Here is a 19,649-nt window from a genome sequence, read left to right on the forward strand (position 1 = left end):
CTAATGCCAAACAGGGCCTTTATCATTTCAATTATCTAATGTCTTATGGTTGTTTGCGTGAGCAAGGTACACAAGCTCTAACTAGTTCTTAATAAGCGTATGAATAAGTTTCATTTAATTGACCTTCTTTTAACTTAACGTATACTTCTTCTATTATCTTTAGTTGCCTCATTTTCTTTATACGTATTCTAGTACTTTTTTTGATTGGACATTAATATCTCTAGTTGCATATAACTAAAATAATTATAAAAGTTGATATATGGTATCCTCGCTTTGAGACGAATTTGACAAGACCCCGCTTGACTATATATTTTCTTAAACGGTTATTTCACCAAATACCCCTGACAAAAAAAATTATTCACCAAATACCCCCACTTTTTTTTTTTTTTTAAATTCACAAGATACCCCTGACTTTTAAAAATATTCACCACATACCCTTTGTTGACGGACGTTAGTCCTCCGTTAGCGTTTATTTAATAGTTTTCCCCAAGTCAACCTAATTAGCCATAAGTCAACCTAACTAATCCTAACCCTCTCTCTCCCCTAAACCACCAGCCCCGCACCCCCTCAGCCCCACCAGCCCCCATCTCACCACCCCCACCAACCCCTGCCCCACCAGCCCCCTCCTACGCACCCGCACCCGCACCAACCCCTCCCTTCTCCCCCACAGTCGCGCTTCCCCCCTTCGAATCCCGAGCCCACCACCATTACCCCTTCGAAGCCTGGGCCCACCACCCCCACCCCGCATCAAATTCGAGGCAAACTGCAAAGTAGAAAAAACTCGCCGGCAAATTGGTGTTGAACTGACGAGATCGAGTGAGTGAGGGAGGGGGGACTGGTATTGAATTGACGCAAACTGGTGTTGAAGTGATAAATGTGAGGGAGGGGGAGGTGCGAGGGAGGGAAGGGGAGGGGGGCTGCGTGGGGGCTACCGGGGAGGGGGAGGGGGGAGGGGTGGGGTTGGGGTTGGGTGGTGGAGCTGGTGGGTCTTGGAGACGGGTATGGGGTTGGGTTGGAGAGAGAGTGTGTGTTAGGCTTTTTAGGGTTTACTTAGGTTTAATGAGGTTTGTTTAGGATTTTTTAGGGTTAATTAGTTAATTAGTTAACGGAGCACTAACATCTGTTAGCCAAAAGTGCATTTCGGGTAATCGTTTTAATGGTCAGGAGAATCTGTGAATTTTTTTTAATGGTCAGAGTATCTGTAAATTTTGAAAAAAGTGGGGGTATTTATTGAATAATTTTTTTTATCATGGGTATTTGGTGAAATAATCGTTTCTTAAATGTACAATGGTAAGATAAAGCTTATCAAAGTTGGTTACTGATGTATCGCTCCTACTACTACTACTGCTAAGACTACTCCTAGTACTGTTGTTGTTGCTGATGCTTCTGCTACTACTACTACTAGTGATACTACTGCTACTACTGCTACTACTACGACTACGACTATTAATACTATGACTGCTACTGTTACTAATGCTACTACTACTGCTGCTGCTACTGTTGCTCATGTTGTTGCTATTGTTGCTGCTACTGCTGGTATTCTTCTTATATATTGTTACTGCTACTGCTGCTGCTGCTACTGTTGCTGCTATTGTTAGTACTGCTATTGCTGCTCCTGCTACTGCTACTGCTACTACTACTACTACTTCTACTGAAACTGTTACTGCTACTACTATTGCTGCTACTGTTGCTAGTGTTACTGCTACTCCTACTGCTACTACTACTACTACTACTGCTACTGCTCCTGCTACTGCTACTACTGCTACTACTACTGCTACTACTACTACTACTACTACTACTACTGCTACTGCTACTGCTACTACTACTGCTGCTGCTACCGATATTGCTACTGCTGCTGCTACCGATATTGCTACCGCTACTACTACTGTTGCTGCTACCGCTACTACTACTGTTGCTGCTACCGCTACTACTACTGTTGCTGCTACCGCTACTACTACTACTACTGCTACTACTACTACTGCTGCTATCGATATTGCTACCGCCACCGGTTCTGCTACTGCTACTTCTACTACTACTGCTACTATGCTACTGCTACTGCTACTGCTACTGCTACTGCTACTGCTACTGCTACTGCTACTGCTACTGCTACTGCTACTGCTACTGCTACTGCTACTGCTACTGCTACTGCTACTGCTACTGCTACTGCTACTGCTACTGCTACTGCTACTGCTACTACTTTATAAAAAATGATATAGACACTTTCTTCTACACACATATTAGTAGTAGTAGTAGTAGTAGCATATTATATGTTGATTATATTATATTTGGTGCCACTAATGAATCTTTGTGCAAGGACTGTGCTAATCTCATGAGTAAATTAAATAATTCGAAATGAGTATGATGGTTGAGCTCAATTTCTTCTTGGGGCTACAAATCAAACAAACCATAGAAGGAATCTACATTCATCAACAAAAGTATTATATCAAGGAGCTACTGAAAAAGTATGGTTTGGAGGCTTCTAAAGTAAACCACACACCTATGGGAACTTTAACTAAATTGGATGAAGATGATATGGGAACAAGTGTGGATAAAACCAAGTATGGTATGATTGGCTCCTTATTATATCTAACTGCAAGTCGTCTAGATATTACTTTTAGTGTAGGTTTATGTGCAAGGTTTCAAGCCAATCTGAAGGAATCTCATCTCACAGAAGTAAAGAGAATCATAAGGTACCTCAAAGGAACAAATGATTTGAGCTTATTCTACTCAAGATGTGATACCTTCAAGGTAAAAGGATATGCACATGCTGACTATGCTGGAGATTGGGTCCGCACTTGAAATTTACTTTGATAGCCATAGTTTGGTCAGGATAGTAAGGATAGTCATAATTTGGTTTCTTGGAGTACCAAGAAGCAAAACATAGTTCCATTATCAACAATTGAGGCTGAATATGCTATAGCAGAAGCATGTTGTTCTCAAATGCTTTGGATAAAACAACAACTTCGTGACTGCGTAATTTACTTTGATTGTGTTCCTATCTATTGTGATAATACTAGTGCTATTAGTATTTCTAAAGATCCAGTGCTTCATTCTAGAGTTAAGCACATTCATATTAGGCATCACTTTCTTAAAGACAACGTTGAAAAGGGTCTTATTAAAATAGAACTTTGTGAAACTGAAAGTCAGATTGCTGATATTCTTACTAAGCCCTTAAGTAGAGATAGATTTGAGAAACTAAGATTGGAACTTGGATTGATTAAATTGAAATACCTGCTATAATATTTCTCCTTGTTGGTTTGACTCTTTGGCATTATTTCTTTGTGAATAAACTTGAGTGATTTCATTTATTTAAATCCATCACAATTCTTATATATATGTTTATTACATATGTATGAGTGAAAATGTCTCAAAACTCTCACTAATGTCTAATAATATTCCCCTTATTATTCATTAGTTAATTTAATGCCATTGGAATAGATGAAGGGTTAACATATTAATTGCATTCTGAAGTAGCACCACTTGTTGTTCCCAAGCATTGTTCCAAACGAATAGATCTAGGATCTTTTCTATCCTTCGTTAAAATTCAAAAATAAAATCCTAAAAGGTTTTGTTCGGATTTTTTTCCTAAAACTCTGATTTATTTTCTTTAATATCTCCTAATATCTCTCAAGTTAGTTAGGGAGTTATTATCTTTTTTTTTTCTTAATTTTTTTCTTCTCTCCTCCTACAACCGTGTACATTACACGTTTATTTTTTTTTTCCACTTCAACTTCATTGTTCCTCTTTTAATTAAACCTCAAATCGCCAGTTTCCTAAAACACACCCATTCATCCCTCATAAAAACCGTCCATCTCTTCACAATGTTAAGAACAAGAAATCTCCATCTCAACATCCAACAAAAACTCAAGAATTGTCTGAAATGGAGATCGAAGATGAACATGTAACAATTTAGGGGGAATTATCTGTTGTTCCCGTGAAAGGAACAACCAAGAAAGCAAAGGTTTCCCAAAGCTCCTCGAGGAAATCAGATAAATCTGGTATGTTCTTGGTTTATGCATCGATTTTAGTTAGGGTAGGCGTGTTAATTTCAAACAATTGCTTGATATTGTGAAATTTCAAGCTTGGGAAAACTTTTTAAAAAATTGTTATGGGTAATCCCTAATTTCTCAAGCAATGGATGAAATTTGTGGTAGTTTTAAGGTGGATGATGATGGAAATTGTACGGCTAAGATTAGGGGAACAAACATTGAGTTTAATGCTGAGTTTTTGGGGAAATTGGTTGGAGTTCATGTGAAGGGAACAAATGTTTATTTTAAGAAAGAAAGGGGGTCGTATCCATTTTGAGATTTCGTTTGATGACTTGATTGATAAATATGGTGGAAAACGTGGAACGACTTTCTTAGAGCATAACCTCCTATCTCCCTTTCACAAAGTTCTTTTTCATTTCATCAAGAAAGCTCTTCTACCCCGATTATCCAAACTTGCTCAAGTTGGCATGCTTGACCTCATCTATATGTCACTCTTTTCCGTCCGCCAAAATCGGACGCTAAAAACGCGGGATCAGACGCTAAAGAGATTAGCGTCCGTCAACGGACGCTAAAAGGCTGATGCAAAACCCCTGGTCGCTAAAAATTTAGCGTCCGAAATTCAGAGTTAGCGTCTGATTAATGTCGGAGTCGGACGCTAAAGCTATGAAACCAGACGCTAAAACAGACCCCATCAGTAATTCAGATCCCATCGTAATTCAGTATGACTTGTCACTTTTCAGCTACTTTGCCTAAGCTGTTACTTTTTTTTCTTTTTATTATCAGCTTTCACTTTGCCCAAGGCTTTACTTTATTATTTTTATTTAATTCATTTCATTATCTTTCAATTATTATTTCAAAATGAACAATGTTAGAATAACAAAAATTGAGAATTAAACAAATGAGAATTTCATTTAAAATAAATATATATAATTACAATCTAATACCAAAATTTAGTACTATAATAATATAATTACATTGTAACTAACATCTAATACAACAATTTCAATCTAATACTAGTCGGAGCCACTGCCCATGCCAAGGTACTGCACCACAGGCCCAGCCATCGCACCACCAGAAACCTCACCAGCGCATCAGCCACATCTTCGCCGCATCAGCCACCGCTCCGCCGCGCCAGCCACCTATAAATACCAAAAAATTAAAAAAATCCACCAAAAAAAGAAATAAAACTAATTAATTTTAGAATTGATTAATGTTACACGGTAGTTCTATATCAAGCCTTAATTCCAAAAACTCCTCAAATTTCGAATCCTAGATACCAAGAATCACTAAATTTCGAACCCCAAAATCCAAAAAATCCCCATATTATGAAGCCCAAAAAAAATTTAAAAAGTAAAGTTATCTTGATGGCAGTTGTTGCTTTAAGCGAACCACAAAAACCCCGAAATTAAGAGGGCGAAATTGAATGAAAATTGATAGAAAAACTAAATCTGGAGACAACATTCATAAAACCATAAACAACTCAAAATCTCAGAAAAATCAAAAGATGAAAACCGAAAAACCAAAGACAAAAAACCCAAAATCGAAAAATTGAAAAATTGAAAAATTGATAAACCAAATCAAAAATAAAAACACACAAAATAAGAATCTCATAAAACTGAAAGCTCAAAAAAAAATTAAAAAATCTTAGGAAATTCAGATGTAGGAAAAACCGAAAAACCAAGAACAAGAAAACGCAAAACGAAATAAAAAAAACAAAGAAATCGAGAAAAGAAACTCCATGATCAACAATTAAAACTAAAAAAACAAATTTATTAGTTAAATCTGAGTAGAAAAACCTGATTTCGTGAGATCTGAAAGAAAGAGAGAGCACCATGGGGTGAGGTATTAGAGAGAGAAACGTCACATGAGGCGGTAGAGAGAGATGAGAGAGAAACGTCCGATTAGAGTGAGGAAGAGAGAGAGGCGTGGAAAGAGTGAGGAAGAGAGAGAGGCGTGGGTTAGGGTTAATGGTTTGGTTAACTGGAGGTACTAAAATGCTTATTTATACCTCTTATTTACCGTCCGTCCTTCGGACGGTATTTTAACTGGAGGCGGACGGTAAATTGCAATATTTTATTTTTTAAAATTCGGCTAAAATTTCCCTTTTTTAGCGTCTGCCAAATGGACGTTAATTTACTTAACAGACGCTAATTAGCATTAGTTTAAAAGAACGGACGCTAAATCTCAGAAAGCGGACGATAATTTGTGTTTGTCATATATCGGACGCTAATTTTGAATTTACTGTCCGCTTATACTGTCGAACGCTAAATTCAGACGCTAAAAAGGCGGATTCTTGTTGTGAAGTTTAAGGTTGATTTAAAAGGCTTATCCTCCATTGTTATTTCAACGAGAAATATGCTTAATTCTAAGGAATTGAACAATTTGCAAGTTTTTGTGGTGGATGGAAATATGAATCGAGGCTGAGCCAATGTGGTTGATGTTTGATGATGAGGATGAGGAATTTGTTGTTCCCATTTCTAGGGAACACAGTGATGATCATGGGGAAGGTGGTGAAACTGGCCAAGAAAAAGATAGAAAGAAAAAAGAAAAAATGCAAAAGAAAAAAATTGTTATAGGTAATCCCTAATTTCTCAAGCAATGGATGAAATTTGTGCTAGTTTTAAGGTTGATGATGATGAAAATTGTACGGCTAAGATTAGGGGAACAAACATTGAGTTTAATTGAATGAAAAAAAATTAAAGTTATCTTGATGGCAGTCGTTGCTTTAAGCGAACCACAAAAACCCCGAAATTAAGAGGGAGAAATTGAATGAAAATTGATAGAAAAACCAGATCTGGAAACAACATTCATAAAACCAGAAACAACTCAAAATCTCATAAAAATCAAAAGATGGAAACCGAAAAACCAAAGACAAAAACCCAAGATCGCAAAATTGAAAAATTGAATAACCAAATCGAAAATAAAAACACACAAAATAAAAATCTCATAAAACTGAAAACTCAAAAAAAAAAAAATAAATCGAAAAACAAAAAAAATGAAAAAATCTTAGGGAATTCAGATCTAGGAAAAACCGAAAAACCAAGAACAAGAAAACACAAAACGAAATCAAAAAAACAAAGAAATCGAGAAAAGAAACTCCATAATCAACAATCAAAACTAAAAAAAACCATTTTATTAGTTAAATCTGAGTAGAAAAACCTGATTTCGTGAGATCTGAAAGAAAGAGAGAGCACCGTGGGGTGAGGCAATAGAGAGAGAAACGTGACATGAGGCGGTAGAGAGAGACGGGAAAGAGAAACGTCAGATGAGAGTGAGGAAGAGAGAGAGGCGTGGAAAGAGTGAGGAAGAGAGAGAGGCGTGGGTTAGGGTTAATGGTTTGGTCGACTGGAGGTATTAAAATGCTTATTTATACCTCTTATTTACCATCCGTCCTTCGGACGGTATTTTAACCGGAGGCGGACGGTAAATTACAATGTTTTATTTTTTAAAAATCGGCTAAAATTTCCCTTTTTTAGCGTCTGTCAAATGGACGTTAATTTACTTAACGGACGCTAATTAGCGTTAATTTAAAAGAACGGACGCTAAATCCCATTAAGCGGACACTAATTTGCGTCTGTCATATATCGGACGCTAATTTTGAATTTACTGTCCGCTTATACTGCCGGACGCTAAATTCAGATGCTAAAAAGGCGGATTCTTGTTGTGAAGTTTAAGGTTGATTTAAAAGGCTTATCCTCCATTGTTATTTCAACGAGAAATATGCTTAATTCTAAGGAATTGAACAATTTCCAAGTTTATGTGGTGGATGGAAATATGACTCGAGGCTGAGCCAATGTGGTTGATGCTTGATGATGAGGATGAGGAATCTGTTGTTCCCATTTCTAGGGAACACAGTGAAGATGATGGTGAAGGTGGTGAAACTGGCCAAGAAAAAGAAAGAAAGAAAAAAGAAAAAAATGCAAAAGAAAAAATTAAAAAAGCAAAAATAGAAAAAGAAAAAGAAAAAGAAAAAGGAAAGATGGCGGTTTCATTGGAAGAAATGGAGAAAAAGGAACAACCGACTCTTAAGGCTCCTCGAACAAGTAAAAGGGTTCGAAATATGAAGGTATTCAGTTCTCCTTTCTTTGTGTTTGGCATAATGCAAATGATGATGATGATGATCTTGTCTTGATTGCTAAGGAATATTACAAGACTTGTTCCCATGGAGACTATCCCACAAATAGCCTCTTCCCTCTCCACAAAAAAACTACTCCTACCTCCACAAAATATGTCTCCCCTGTTCCCAAGGAAAAGGAACTAGCTGTTGTTCCCCTCCTAGAGAAACAACCCGCTATTCCCAATCCTAAGGAACCCTCTTCTACTGTTCTTAACCCAGATTTTCCCTCCTCCTCTTTCTCATAAAATCCAACCATCGGATCTACCTATACACTTGAACATGCTAAGAGGTTGGACCATTTGTTCAATTCGAGGCTATGATGGAGTTTGCGGGAGAAGCTAAGGATGTTAATGGTATGGTCAAAGGGTTAATGGAAAAAGTGGATTTTGAGTCTTTTGAATTGTTAATATTCTTTTGAGAGCTGAATGTGTTATTTACTTATACTAACCAATTGTTCCTAACAAATTTGATGGTGTGATGAGTTTTTATGGATAGCATTATTCTTTTCAAAATCACGGGATATTATTTTTGAAGATGCCAAAGGGGGAAAGAGAAAGGCAGTAAGAGTAAATTAAATTTTTGCCTTGTTTCATATTTTCACTTTTTTAATTGAGAAAGGCAGTAAGAGTAAATTAAAACGATTGCCTAAGTTTAACATATAATAAAGGTCAAATAAAATTTAATTTAACTTGGTTAAGTTTTTTTATGTGACTAATATAATTACATATATTATATATTTTATGTGAAGTATGCCTTCTGTTGCCATCTTCAAAAAGGGGAAAATTATTAATCCTAAGTTTTGAAGAAGACTCAACCACAAAACACATGCTTGTATTATTTCATGTATGATGTTGCTAGGTTATTCATCGAAGAAATAAGAGAATACTTGATTGAAGACTAAAGAAAGGAGAATTAATCAAGATCTAAGTGAAGATGTTCATGAGATGAAGAATCAAGCTTGGAATGAGGATTAGAATGCATTAAGATGTATTATATTCTTCATGTTAAGGTCGAGTAAGGTAAAAGATGTTTGGTGTTGTATTCTCAAGCGGAACTTAATTCTGTTCCCATGACAGGAACAAACATTGGCACAGTTTAGGAACTATGGTTGGAACTAATTTTGAAACGTAACTAGGAACACCTAAATCGAATTAATGTTGAGCGCTTAATTTATGTTCACTAGTAGAATAATTGCTTATTATTGCAGTGTTATTGTTGCGGTTTTACCCATATGCAGCAGCATATCACGTAAAAAAAGGAAAAATATAAAATGATCATATTGCTACGATTTCGGCCAAAAACCGCAACAATATGGTTTCAACAGAAATTTTAAATTTTTTTTTGACTATTTCACCAGACATATTGCTGCGGTTTCTGACAAAAACCGCAACAATTATATTAACATAATGTAAAAAAATTATTTAAACCTATTGTTGCGGTTCCTACAAAAAAACCACAATAATAGGCGTTTAAAATTAATAATAAAATGATCCACATTTAGGGTTTCCTTGTTCAAGTTTCACTGTTCTCACTCTCTCTCCTCCTCTATCAATTTCACGCCTCTCCTCCATCCCTTCATCTTCTCTATCTTCATCACATAAGTGCCTCTCCTCCATCTCCTCTCTCTCTTCCTCTCTCTTTTCCCTCCTCGTTTCCGCCCAGATTCCGTCGGAAAAACGCCCACTTCTCCACTTAATAGCAACGTCTCAAGTTCTTCATTGGTTGTTCTTCGTTGACAAATCTGAAGACTCGATCTGAAACTCGTTGTTCTTCGTCGGCTGTTCTTCCTTCTTCGTCGTCTCGTTTTGTCGTTCTTCGTCGCTGTTCTTCGTCGGCGTCTCGAGTTCTTTGTCGAAGATTGAAGACTCGAAGATCAGACTCTTTTCAATTTTATTTTTTTTATCTATTCTCGTTCTTTTTTTCATTTTGTTTGTTTTTCAGATTTTTTTTCGTTTTCAATTGTTACTTATTTATTTATTTATTCGTTTTTATTATATATGCCATCCAGGCTGGGCTTTCATATCTGTTTTTTTCGTTTTTTTTTTAATTATTTCAAATCTGCTTTTTTTCCTTTTTTTCTGATGTAATATTAGTTTGTCTCTTTATTTTTTTTGTTTATGTGTTAGAATCAATGTAAGCTTTTATGAAATGTTAAGTTTGTCTTCATTTTTTTTTTCAATTTTTATGTTTTGTAGTTAGATTTTCTTGAAAGTTTATGAATTCTGTTCACCTTTCGAATTTAATGGCAAAATGCAAAAAAAAAAAGATTTTTTTTTACCTACACCTCTACATATTGCTGCAGTTTTGGCTAGGAACCGCAGCAATATGCTTTTTATTTATTATAAAATAGAGTATATTGGTGCGGTTTAAATCGCAACAATATACTCAATTTTGCTAATATTAAATAAATATATTGCTGCGATTTTACCCAAAAACCGCTGCAATATATTAATTACCTATTGTTTCCCCCTTAATTGTTGTGCGGCCAAAACTGCCGCAATAGGCCACTTAATGACCGCAGCAATAAGCATTTATTCTACTAGTGGTTGAGCGTATAAAAATAGGAATCCTAGTAAAATTTGGCATAGATCCACTATTTTATGGAATTAGGTAGGAAAAAAAATTTAAATAGTTTCTTTTGATTGAAAAAAGCTATTATTCTATTTCAAAATCTTATCTTTTCTATTTTAAATAAATAAACCGATTTTCTTCTTAATACAATATGATTTTCGAGTGTATTTAAAATAAATTGAATATATATTTTTCTTATATTGAATTATTTTAAAAGGTTTAATTATTCCCTAAGTAACCACTTATCACGTAATACTTACTGCTACACATTTTCATGACTTAGTGGGCTAGGTTTTTTGTTCTCAAGTAATTTAATTAGTAGAGATCATGGTGTTAGTGGGTTAATTAATGGTAAATTAATTCTTGACTACTTACTCTATGAATAGGCGCCTAATCCCAAGATTGATTTGCGTCTAACATAACTTAAAATCCTAAGTTGTCTAACGTGTCAGTGCCTTGTTCCCAAGAGAATTCATACTTACTATCTTTCGTTTTTACTCATCCATTGTTATCAGAAATTGTATTTATTTGGTTAAGGGGTTTGAGTGAAATCCTGTAAGTGTGAGAAAGCTTGTGAAGCAAGAGAAAGGGAAAAAGAAAAGAACTTCGAGTGAAGTTTGAGAGGAACAACAGTTAGTCGAAACTGTTGTTGGGAACTTGAGTTTAGGAACTCAAGTTAGGGTCCGAGAGCATCAATAGGTTTGTAACAGAATTGTTGGCCTATTATAGTGGAAAATTTGAGTTAAAATCCCTTGTTGTCGAGGTTGTTTATTCCTATTTGGCCTAGGAAGTTTTTTTTCGCTAGAATCTCTTGTGTTCCCATTGTTTGTTCCCTAGCTAACTTTGAATTCTACAAAAAGTTACGCTTATTCTCGCACTATAATTCACCCCCACTATTATAGTGCTCATATTATACAACAATAATGTAAAGCAAAATGTGGATAGCAATAGCTTTAGACTTGTGCACGTCTGAAGTGTTGGACAAGTATGAGTTGGAGTATCTGGTAGTAGCCCGTGGCTTTTCTAAGGACCAGGTTGATCACCATTTCCTCTTTTTGTTTAAAGGTTCCTCGATATCGTAGGTTAAGGGAATACAGAGTCACGCCATATTTTGTCTTCTAAATTGAAGACTGATTTTGGTTTAGACAACTCGGTCCATTGACTATTTTATCTAAATTACACTAGTAGAAAAACGACGATTTGCGTCCCCTTATGTGCGTCGCACTGAAACGGAAACGACGCAAAAAGGCAATATGCTTCGCATGCCACACTGTGTACGACGCAAAACATCAACAATCAAGAATCAGGGACGAAGAATATGTGTCGCATCCTCAGCATGTGCGACGCATATTGCCTTTTTACGTCGTATTCTAATGTGGTGCGACGCATATTGTTGCGTCTCAGTGGGGAGAAAATGAGGATAATCTGCATCGCACTACGGGCTGCGTGCGACGTAAAAGAGCTATGTGCGTTGGACCCTCTGACCCGTCCGACACAAATTATCTAGGCCCACCTATTAGGAAAACTAACGACTTTTTTTTTTCGAGCCCTAACTCAATACAAACTACTGCTGCTCTCTCTCTCTCTCTCTCTCCTGCGACGCACCCTAAGTCACCCTTAAACTGCTTCTCATACTCGCCGGCGCTCTCTAACTCTCGCCGGCGCACCCTTTCTCTCGCCGGCGCTCTCTAACTCTCGCCGGCTCACCCTTTCTCTCGCCGGCGCACCCTCGCTCCCGCAACGACTTCGCTTCTCCGGCGACCCTCCGACGCTCCCTCAAAATTTTTTCACACGTTACATGCAAAAAAACTCTCTTCTCTCTCACCTTCTGTCCTTGTTGCCATTATCATATCGCCGGCGCTCCTTCACCCTCGCCGGCGACATTGCTTTTCTGGCGAATTACCATCATCTCCGGCACTTTTCTCATTAACTCCGAGTCTATCTCTCGCAAGGAAGGGCACACTCTCTCTCTTATCTGCCCTGCCACTTCGTCAGCTCTCTCTCTACACAGTCGTGCCGCCACCGCTTGGACTGAGTTGCCGCCGTCGGTCCCGCCGCCGACAATGTATGTAATTCTTGGTTTTTTTTAAATTTTTTTTGTATTAATGTATATTAATTATGTATTTTCAAGTTATTTTAATTTTTGTAATGGTTGCTTTGAATAATCTTAGTTCTAATTTTTGTTAAGGGTTAAAATTAGAATTCAAATCATGATAAACATGTGAAATAATTTTGAGATTGAATCTAGGATTTTGTAGCTTATGAATTGAATTTGTAAGTAGTGTAGTGTATAGTTTCTTGAATACTCACTTTAGAATTATGTGTTTCGATTATGAGTTAGAATTCTTGAATGCTCTCTTTAAAATTATGTGCTTCGTTTATGAGTTAGAATTCTTGAATGCTCACTTTAGAATTTGAAACTTATGTCATTCCTTTACATTGTACTTTAGTTGCCACCTTAGTCCTCATCGGTTTGCCGGTTCTCCAAGCTCGCGTCTTTGTGCTTGTCTTCGCTGCTCCTTGAGAGCGGAGGTATGTATTATACCTTTTGTTATTTTTTAGTTTGGATTTGTGGATTTGTATATGTGAATTTTTTGGTTATTATTTGATTGGGAAAGTATAAGTTGAATCATAACCAAACCTATATGGACATACCTCAATGGGGTGGGGAGGGAAATCTAAGGAATGGATTGGTTTGTGTTGTTTTATTGCAATGTGCATCATTTGCCTAGATACCTGTTCGAGGCTTACTCGTTAGGAGTAAGTATTGAATAGTCCCCGGTTTGGGACTATCTTTGAGTTTCTTATCTCACTTAGGATGTGAATGAATGTTTGGTTTTTGATTCTAAGAAAGACCCGGCTCATTTCCCTAAGCGTTCTCTGGTACATATTTGATAGTTTAACTACTATGTCATTGTGTACTTGGAGAACTGTAGGAAGTGCTGCCGGATTTTTCTTAGAATTGAAAACCAAATGTTCATTCACTAGTGAGATGAAAACTCAAGGATGGGTTAGGTTGGAGTGATAAGGACCCAAATGGTCATAACTGCATTTGATAAACCACTTTAAATGATGTGATCGATTGTATTTTTGTTTGGTATCTTTAGTGTATGAATATGGATCGAAACTCGATGTATGGTAATCGAATTTCGGCGACATTTCTACAAGGGGTTAACGAATTTATTAGAGTTGCGTTAGAACATCAATCGCAGAATGGGTCAAAGTTAGTTTTTGTCCTTGTTGTGATTGCAATAACTCAAGGGGTATCGTGATAGGATCAATTTAAAATCATTTGATTTGTCGTTTAAGTAACTATACTATGTGGACATGTCATGGAGAGTTTTATGATATGGGTATGAGCTTCACTAACTTGTGTGATGATTTGCATGTTGATGAGGTTGAGATTGAAGGAGATGCTGATAATGAGAATGATAGGGTAGATGATGAAAATGATATAGTAGATGATGAAAATGATAGAGTAGGATAGAGTAGATGAGATGTTGCACACTTTGGAGGATGAAGGAACCGATCGTCCGCATATGTATGTTAGTATTTTAAGTGCAGCGGAAAAACCTATGTATCTGGGGTGTAAGAATTTCACTAAACGTTCTGGCATCCTCACATTGTTCAATATGAAATCGAAGCATAATTGGACAGATAAAAGTCTAAGTGAGTTGTTCACTTTTTTACAAGAATTGCTACCTGAAAAGGAATGAAATGCCCAACTCTACTTACGAGGCAAAGAAACGATTGTCCATTAGGTATGGAATATAGAAGATACATACATGTCAAAATGATTTGTGTTGTATCGAAACGAGTACCAGGATTTGCGTGAGTGTCCTAGGTGTGGAAAGTCTCGATACAAGGTAAAAGAGAATACTGATGAGGGGATGAGAAAGAAAGAATCTCCGACGAAGGTTCTTTGGTATCTTCCGATCATTCCGTGATTTAGGCGTTTATTTTCGGATGAAAAGAGTGCTAAATTATTAAGATGGCATGCGGACGAGAGGAAGAAAGATGGGATGCTTAGACATCCGGCCGATTCTCTGCAATGGAGAAATATCGACCGAAAGTTTCCCGATTTTGATAAAGAACCTCGAAATCTTAGGCTTAGACTGTGTACAGATGGGATGAACCCATTTGGCACACTAGGTACCCAACATAGCACTTGGCCGATTCTACTAACAATATATAATCTCCCTCCCTTTTATGTATGAAGTTAAATTATTATGCTATGCTTCTTATTTCGGGTCCTAAGCAACCCGGAAACGACATTGATGTGTATCTTGACCCACTCCTTCAAGATCTGAAATTGTTATGGGATGAAGGTGTTTCCATGTTCGATGCGTATGCGAAAACTGACTTCACATTGCGTGCCATGATATTTTGCACGATAAATGATTTCCCGGCTTATAAAAATTTGTCAGGGTATACAGTTAAAGGAGCAAAGGCATGCCCTATTTGTGATGTGGATATGATTGACAAGCGGTTACATCATTGTGGGAAGAATGTGTACATTCATTATCGTACATGGCTTCCTTTAGATCATCCATTCCGTAAGAAGAAAAAGTTGTTCAACGGAAAAGTGGAGATGAGAGAAGCCCCTGTACCCTTACGCGGAAAAGAGGTTTCTAATAGGGTAAGGATATTGAAACAATTTTTGGCAAGCCCTTCAAAAGTGTCTCAAAGAACTTATACAAGAAAAGATCTAAGTTTTGGGACCTTCCGTATTGGGAATGTTTGGAAGTCCGACATTGTCTTGATTTGATGCAGATTGAGAAAAATGTTTGTGATGCCATTATCGGAACATTGTTGAATATGCCTGGGAAGACAAAGGATGGAGTTAAAGCAAGGAAAAACATGGCTGAAATTGGCAGACCAAAACTAGCACCTCAGCAGCGGGGACAATGCTATTATCTTCCACCAGCTTGCTACACTTTGTCTAAAAAGGAGAAAACCAGTTTTTGTGAGTCCCTGCATAGGTAAAGGTTCCTGCTGGATACTCGTCAAATTTTCGAAACCTTATCTCACTGAAGGACTTGAAACTTGTTGGTTTGAAATCTCATGATTGTCATATCTTGATGCAACATTTATTACCTGTTGCAATACGAGGAATTTTGCCTTCCCAAGTAAGATATACGATCACAAAGTTGTGTTTCTTATTCAGAACTATCTCTAGCAAGGTGATTGATCCTAACACTATAGATAACTTGCAAGCCGATGTAATAGAGACGATTTGCTGATTTGAAATGTACTTTCCACCATCTTTCTTTGACATCGTGCCTCAATTGATAATCCATCTTGTCAGAGAAATCAAACTTTGTGGGCCTGTTTGTATGAGGTATATGTGGCCTTTTGAAAGACATATGGGTACTCTGAAGGGTAAAGTGATGAATCCAGCTAGACCACACTAGTAGAAAAAACCTCAAATGATTCGGTTTTATCTCATAAACCGGAGCATTTATGTTACAAATGCTCCGGTTTTTAAGACAAAACCAGAGCATTTGATCGCCTAAAAATTTTAAAAAAAAAATTTAAAAGCTTTTTTTATCCCAAATTGATGGACAATCATTTACATGTAGATAAAAGTTTCATTTCTAATATTTTTGTTCATAAATATAAGATATAGTACAAATAAATAACAATTAACATTAAGGTAAACTAATATATTTATGAACATATTCCTTAAATGTTATAAGGACATCAGATTTTCTGGAATCCCATGCACCAAAACTTAATAATCAGTGACCATATTGAATTGCCTTATGAAGATGTCATAGACTACAAGAAAATTGCAATATTCGTAGATACAGCCTCATCAGTGAAGCATGGCTTTCTAGTTAACCTTCTCAGGACTATTACTGAACCTAGAATTCTGGAATACCAGTAGTAGATGAAGAAGGTACTGATCCTAATTATGAAGGCTTTGTCTTTATAAATTGGTATATATTGACATTTACGAATGAACCTTGCATTTAGATCAACAAAATAGATAAGTAAAACATGGATTTGCAATCTCTTCAGAAGCAAATATTGTGGCTGAACTTGTATATTTGCAAGAATGTCAACTTTAATGTTAGCTTTTAGGGCTCATAGTCATCATCTTGGTATGTTATTGTATCAACTAAAGTCATGGGCTATAATACTGTTATCTTTTTGTGTCATGATTTGCATTGTGGGTCCCAGGAGGGGGTTGGGGCTATAATAAAGTTATGGGCTATAATACTGTTAGCTAATACAGTTTTATAAAGTTCAGTCCAAAACACTCTAGATTATATACTCAAAAATCTAAAACTCAATAACTTCAAGAAGCATTTGAATGAACTCTGAAAGTAAAAACAGATTCACTGCAATCATGTTTGTGATTAGATGAGTTGTGATGTCAAGAACAAGGTCGATGAGTAGAATCTCTTTTCTAATGTACCTAGTTGTAAACATAATAAGCTTATAATAAAAATAGTGTATAACCCCTAGACAACCATACCAAGCATCATATAAGTTTCTAAATATCTTCTCTATCTATATAAAACAAACCAACAAACCAACAAACCAAATAAGACACATCTACACAAAAGAGATCATATATTGGGAATAATCCTCTAATAAATCACATATTGGGAACTAATATTTTTTGTCATATAGATCAAGAATAAAATTAAGACCATGTTTCAATAACAATCGCAAAAACATAACACAAACCTTCAGCAGATGCCAGATTAGATACTTCTCAAAAATTCCAGGAAAACAGAAAAAAAAAGTAATTATTTAAAAGAGATGTAAAAACTATTACCTAAACTCTTAAACTCCACTTGATGTGGCTTCTTTATTGCCTGAAAAGGCTTGCTCTATGTTGTTTCCAGCCTGAAAAGTCTCGACTGAGAGCAATTGAAGCTGAAATCGGCATTGGCAACAATGCGGCCGCCACAACACCACCAAGGCCATACTTCCTAGGGCTACCTCTCTTCTTCTTCATATCAGAAGGGAGTACTCCTGTAATATTAACTGATGGAGCAGCAGCTACCATAGTTGGATCGCCTGACTGACTCATAATGTTTTCACTGTTAACTGTTAACCTGGAACTTATTGTTGTTAGAAGCTTGTTTATTAAGGTTTTGGTGATAAATTAAGATAAAAAAGGCAAAACACAAAAAGCAATTCGTCAAAAGGTGATTCCCCAAAATAATAATCATAATACAAGTAAATAGAGTTGTTAGATGATCAATACGAGTTATCGACCGAACTATTGAAAGCTGCAAATTTAAAAAGACATATGTGCTACATTATTCAGGCAATGTATCAAAGTAGTATCACTAGGTAAAAATATACCTCTCCTCAATATAAGTTGTGCTCCCTTGTTCCCTTTCTTCTCATGATGTACACCATTTGGGGATTCCCTAAACATATTTAAAATGCCAATGTCAAACAGTCCATCAGAGCTTACCAAGCAATAATCAAATATGACAATATTATAAGATCAAATATGCTTATGAACAGTGAGATTACCACAACCTGACCAATTGAAATATATGAACAGTGAGATGACAATATTATAAGATCAAATGTGCCTATGAAATACTTTTGTGAAATGGACATTGAAAATGCGTATAAATGAAGTCTACTAGTACCAAATTCTTCCCATGAGAGAGATCAGTTTCAGATGCAGGACAAAAACTTATATTCAACAGTGGACATTGAAAGAAAGAATGAAAGTCAGCAACATGTTACACCACGAAAATGCGTATAAAAGCATCAAGCTATACGTTTCGTCTCTCCTGCAAGTTCGAGTAATGATTCCTACTCCACTTCACAGCAAAATCATAAACAGCATCTTCTAAAGCAATTTGGAGATCATCACTAGACAACACTGCCTCAACTCCAGCAAGAGGAAGATTCATCACTCATCATGAAATCTGGTAAAGAAATGGTCTATCAGCTATTACTCTCACATGGGGGAGTTCAAAATTAGAAGAAATGGGGCCTATTATTTAGAAAATTCACAGAAAGTTTCTTTTCTCTCCATCTTTTATAATACAAATTATTTGGTGAGAATAATGAAAATGAAAACTGAACTCCTGCAGAAATGGAAATGTAACATAATATTAACGGAGATAATATATCGAACAACAATGTCCAAACCTAGATTGATAATAGATAAAATAGCCACTTCCTGACTGTGCAAAGCATCTAGTCAGCTTAGATATATAAACACCCCAAATCAAAGCACACCAATAAAATTAACGTTTATAACAATTCTAAATTATATAATATGATATATAAACACCCCTAACAAGTGAAATTGCAATTTATTTTCCAATTCTCATGAAATTGATAAACCCTAATCTGTAAACAAGAAATTATATAATATGATATATAAACAAGAAATCAACAAAATTGAGCAGATTAAGATGTACCTAGTCTGCTAGTCACGAGTCACACCGTCATCCACCGAGTTTCGAGCCATAACATTGAGGTTGCAGGTCGGCGATTACGAAGCAACCAGGCAACAGCAGCCGGCAGGAGGTCCGAGACTCCGAGTCACGATTTCACGACCATCTTTAGATGTGTGCACCGCCGCCGGTGAGGACGTATGAGGGAGGAGTGAAGGTGACTGGATCTGAGGTTGTATGAGAGAGAAAGGGAGAACTGAGGTCTGAGATGAAGTGAGATGTGAGAGAAAGAGAGCTTGAGAGAGTGCGAAAATGAAAATGAATCGCTGAAAGATGCGTGAATTGGAATTGTTTTTTTTATTTTTTTTATTGCTGGTGTGAATTGAGAGAGGGTTCAAATGCTCGAGTTGATTAGTCAACCCGAGCATTTGAAAAGTAGCAAAAGTAGTTTTTTCCACTAGTGCCAGAAGCAAGTATTGTCCAAAGAACAGTTGCTGATGAAGTATCTGAATACGTAAGTCAGTATTTAGCACGCGCAAAAGAAATTGGATTGCCAAAATCTAGACATGAAGGAAGGCTTGAAGG

The 19,649-nt window shown here is 36.5% G+C and overlaps 1 long non-coding RNA gene across 1 annotated transcript; it reads right to left on the reverse strand.

Annotated features, from left to right (window-relative positions):
• Positions 1-17,473: 17,473 nt before the first annotated feature.
• LOC109136070 (uncharacterized) lies at positions 17,474-18,579 on the reverse strand. The gene is made up of 3 exons (XR_002040835.2): positions 18,438-18,579; positions 18,004-18,071; positions 17,474-17,750 (listed from the first exon to the last, which is right to left on the reverse strand). It is a non-coding gene; the product is annotated as an uncharacterized LOC109136070 (long non-coding RNA).
• Positions 18,580-19,649: the final 1,070 nt, after the last annotated feature.

Source organism: Beta vulgaris, chromosome 9, assembly GCF_026745355.1.
Source record: "Beta vulgaris subsp. vulgaris cultivar EL10 chromosome 9, EL10.2, whole genome shotgun sequence".
In the NCBI taxonomy this organism is placed as follows: domain Eukaryota; kingdom Viridiplantae; phylum Streptophyta; class Magnoliopsida; order Caryophyllales; family Amaranthaceae; genus Beta; species Beta vulgaris.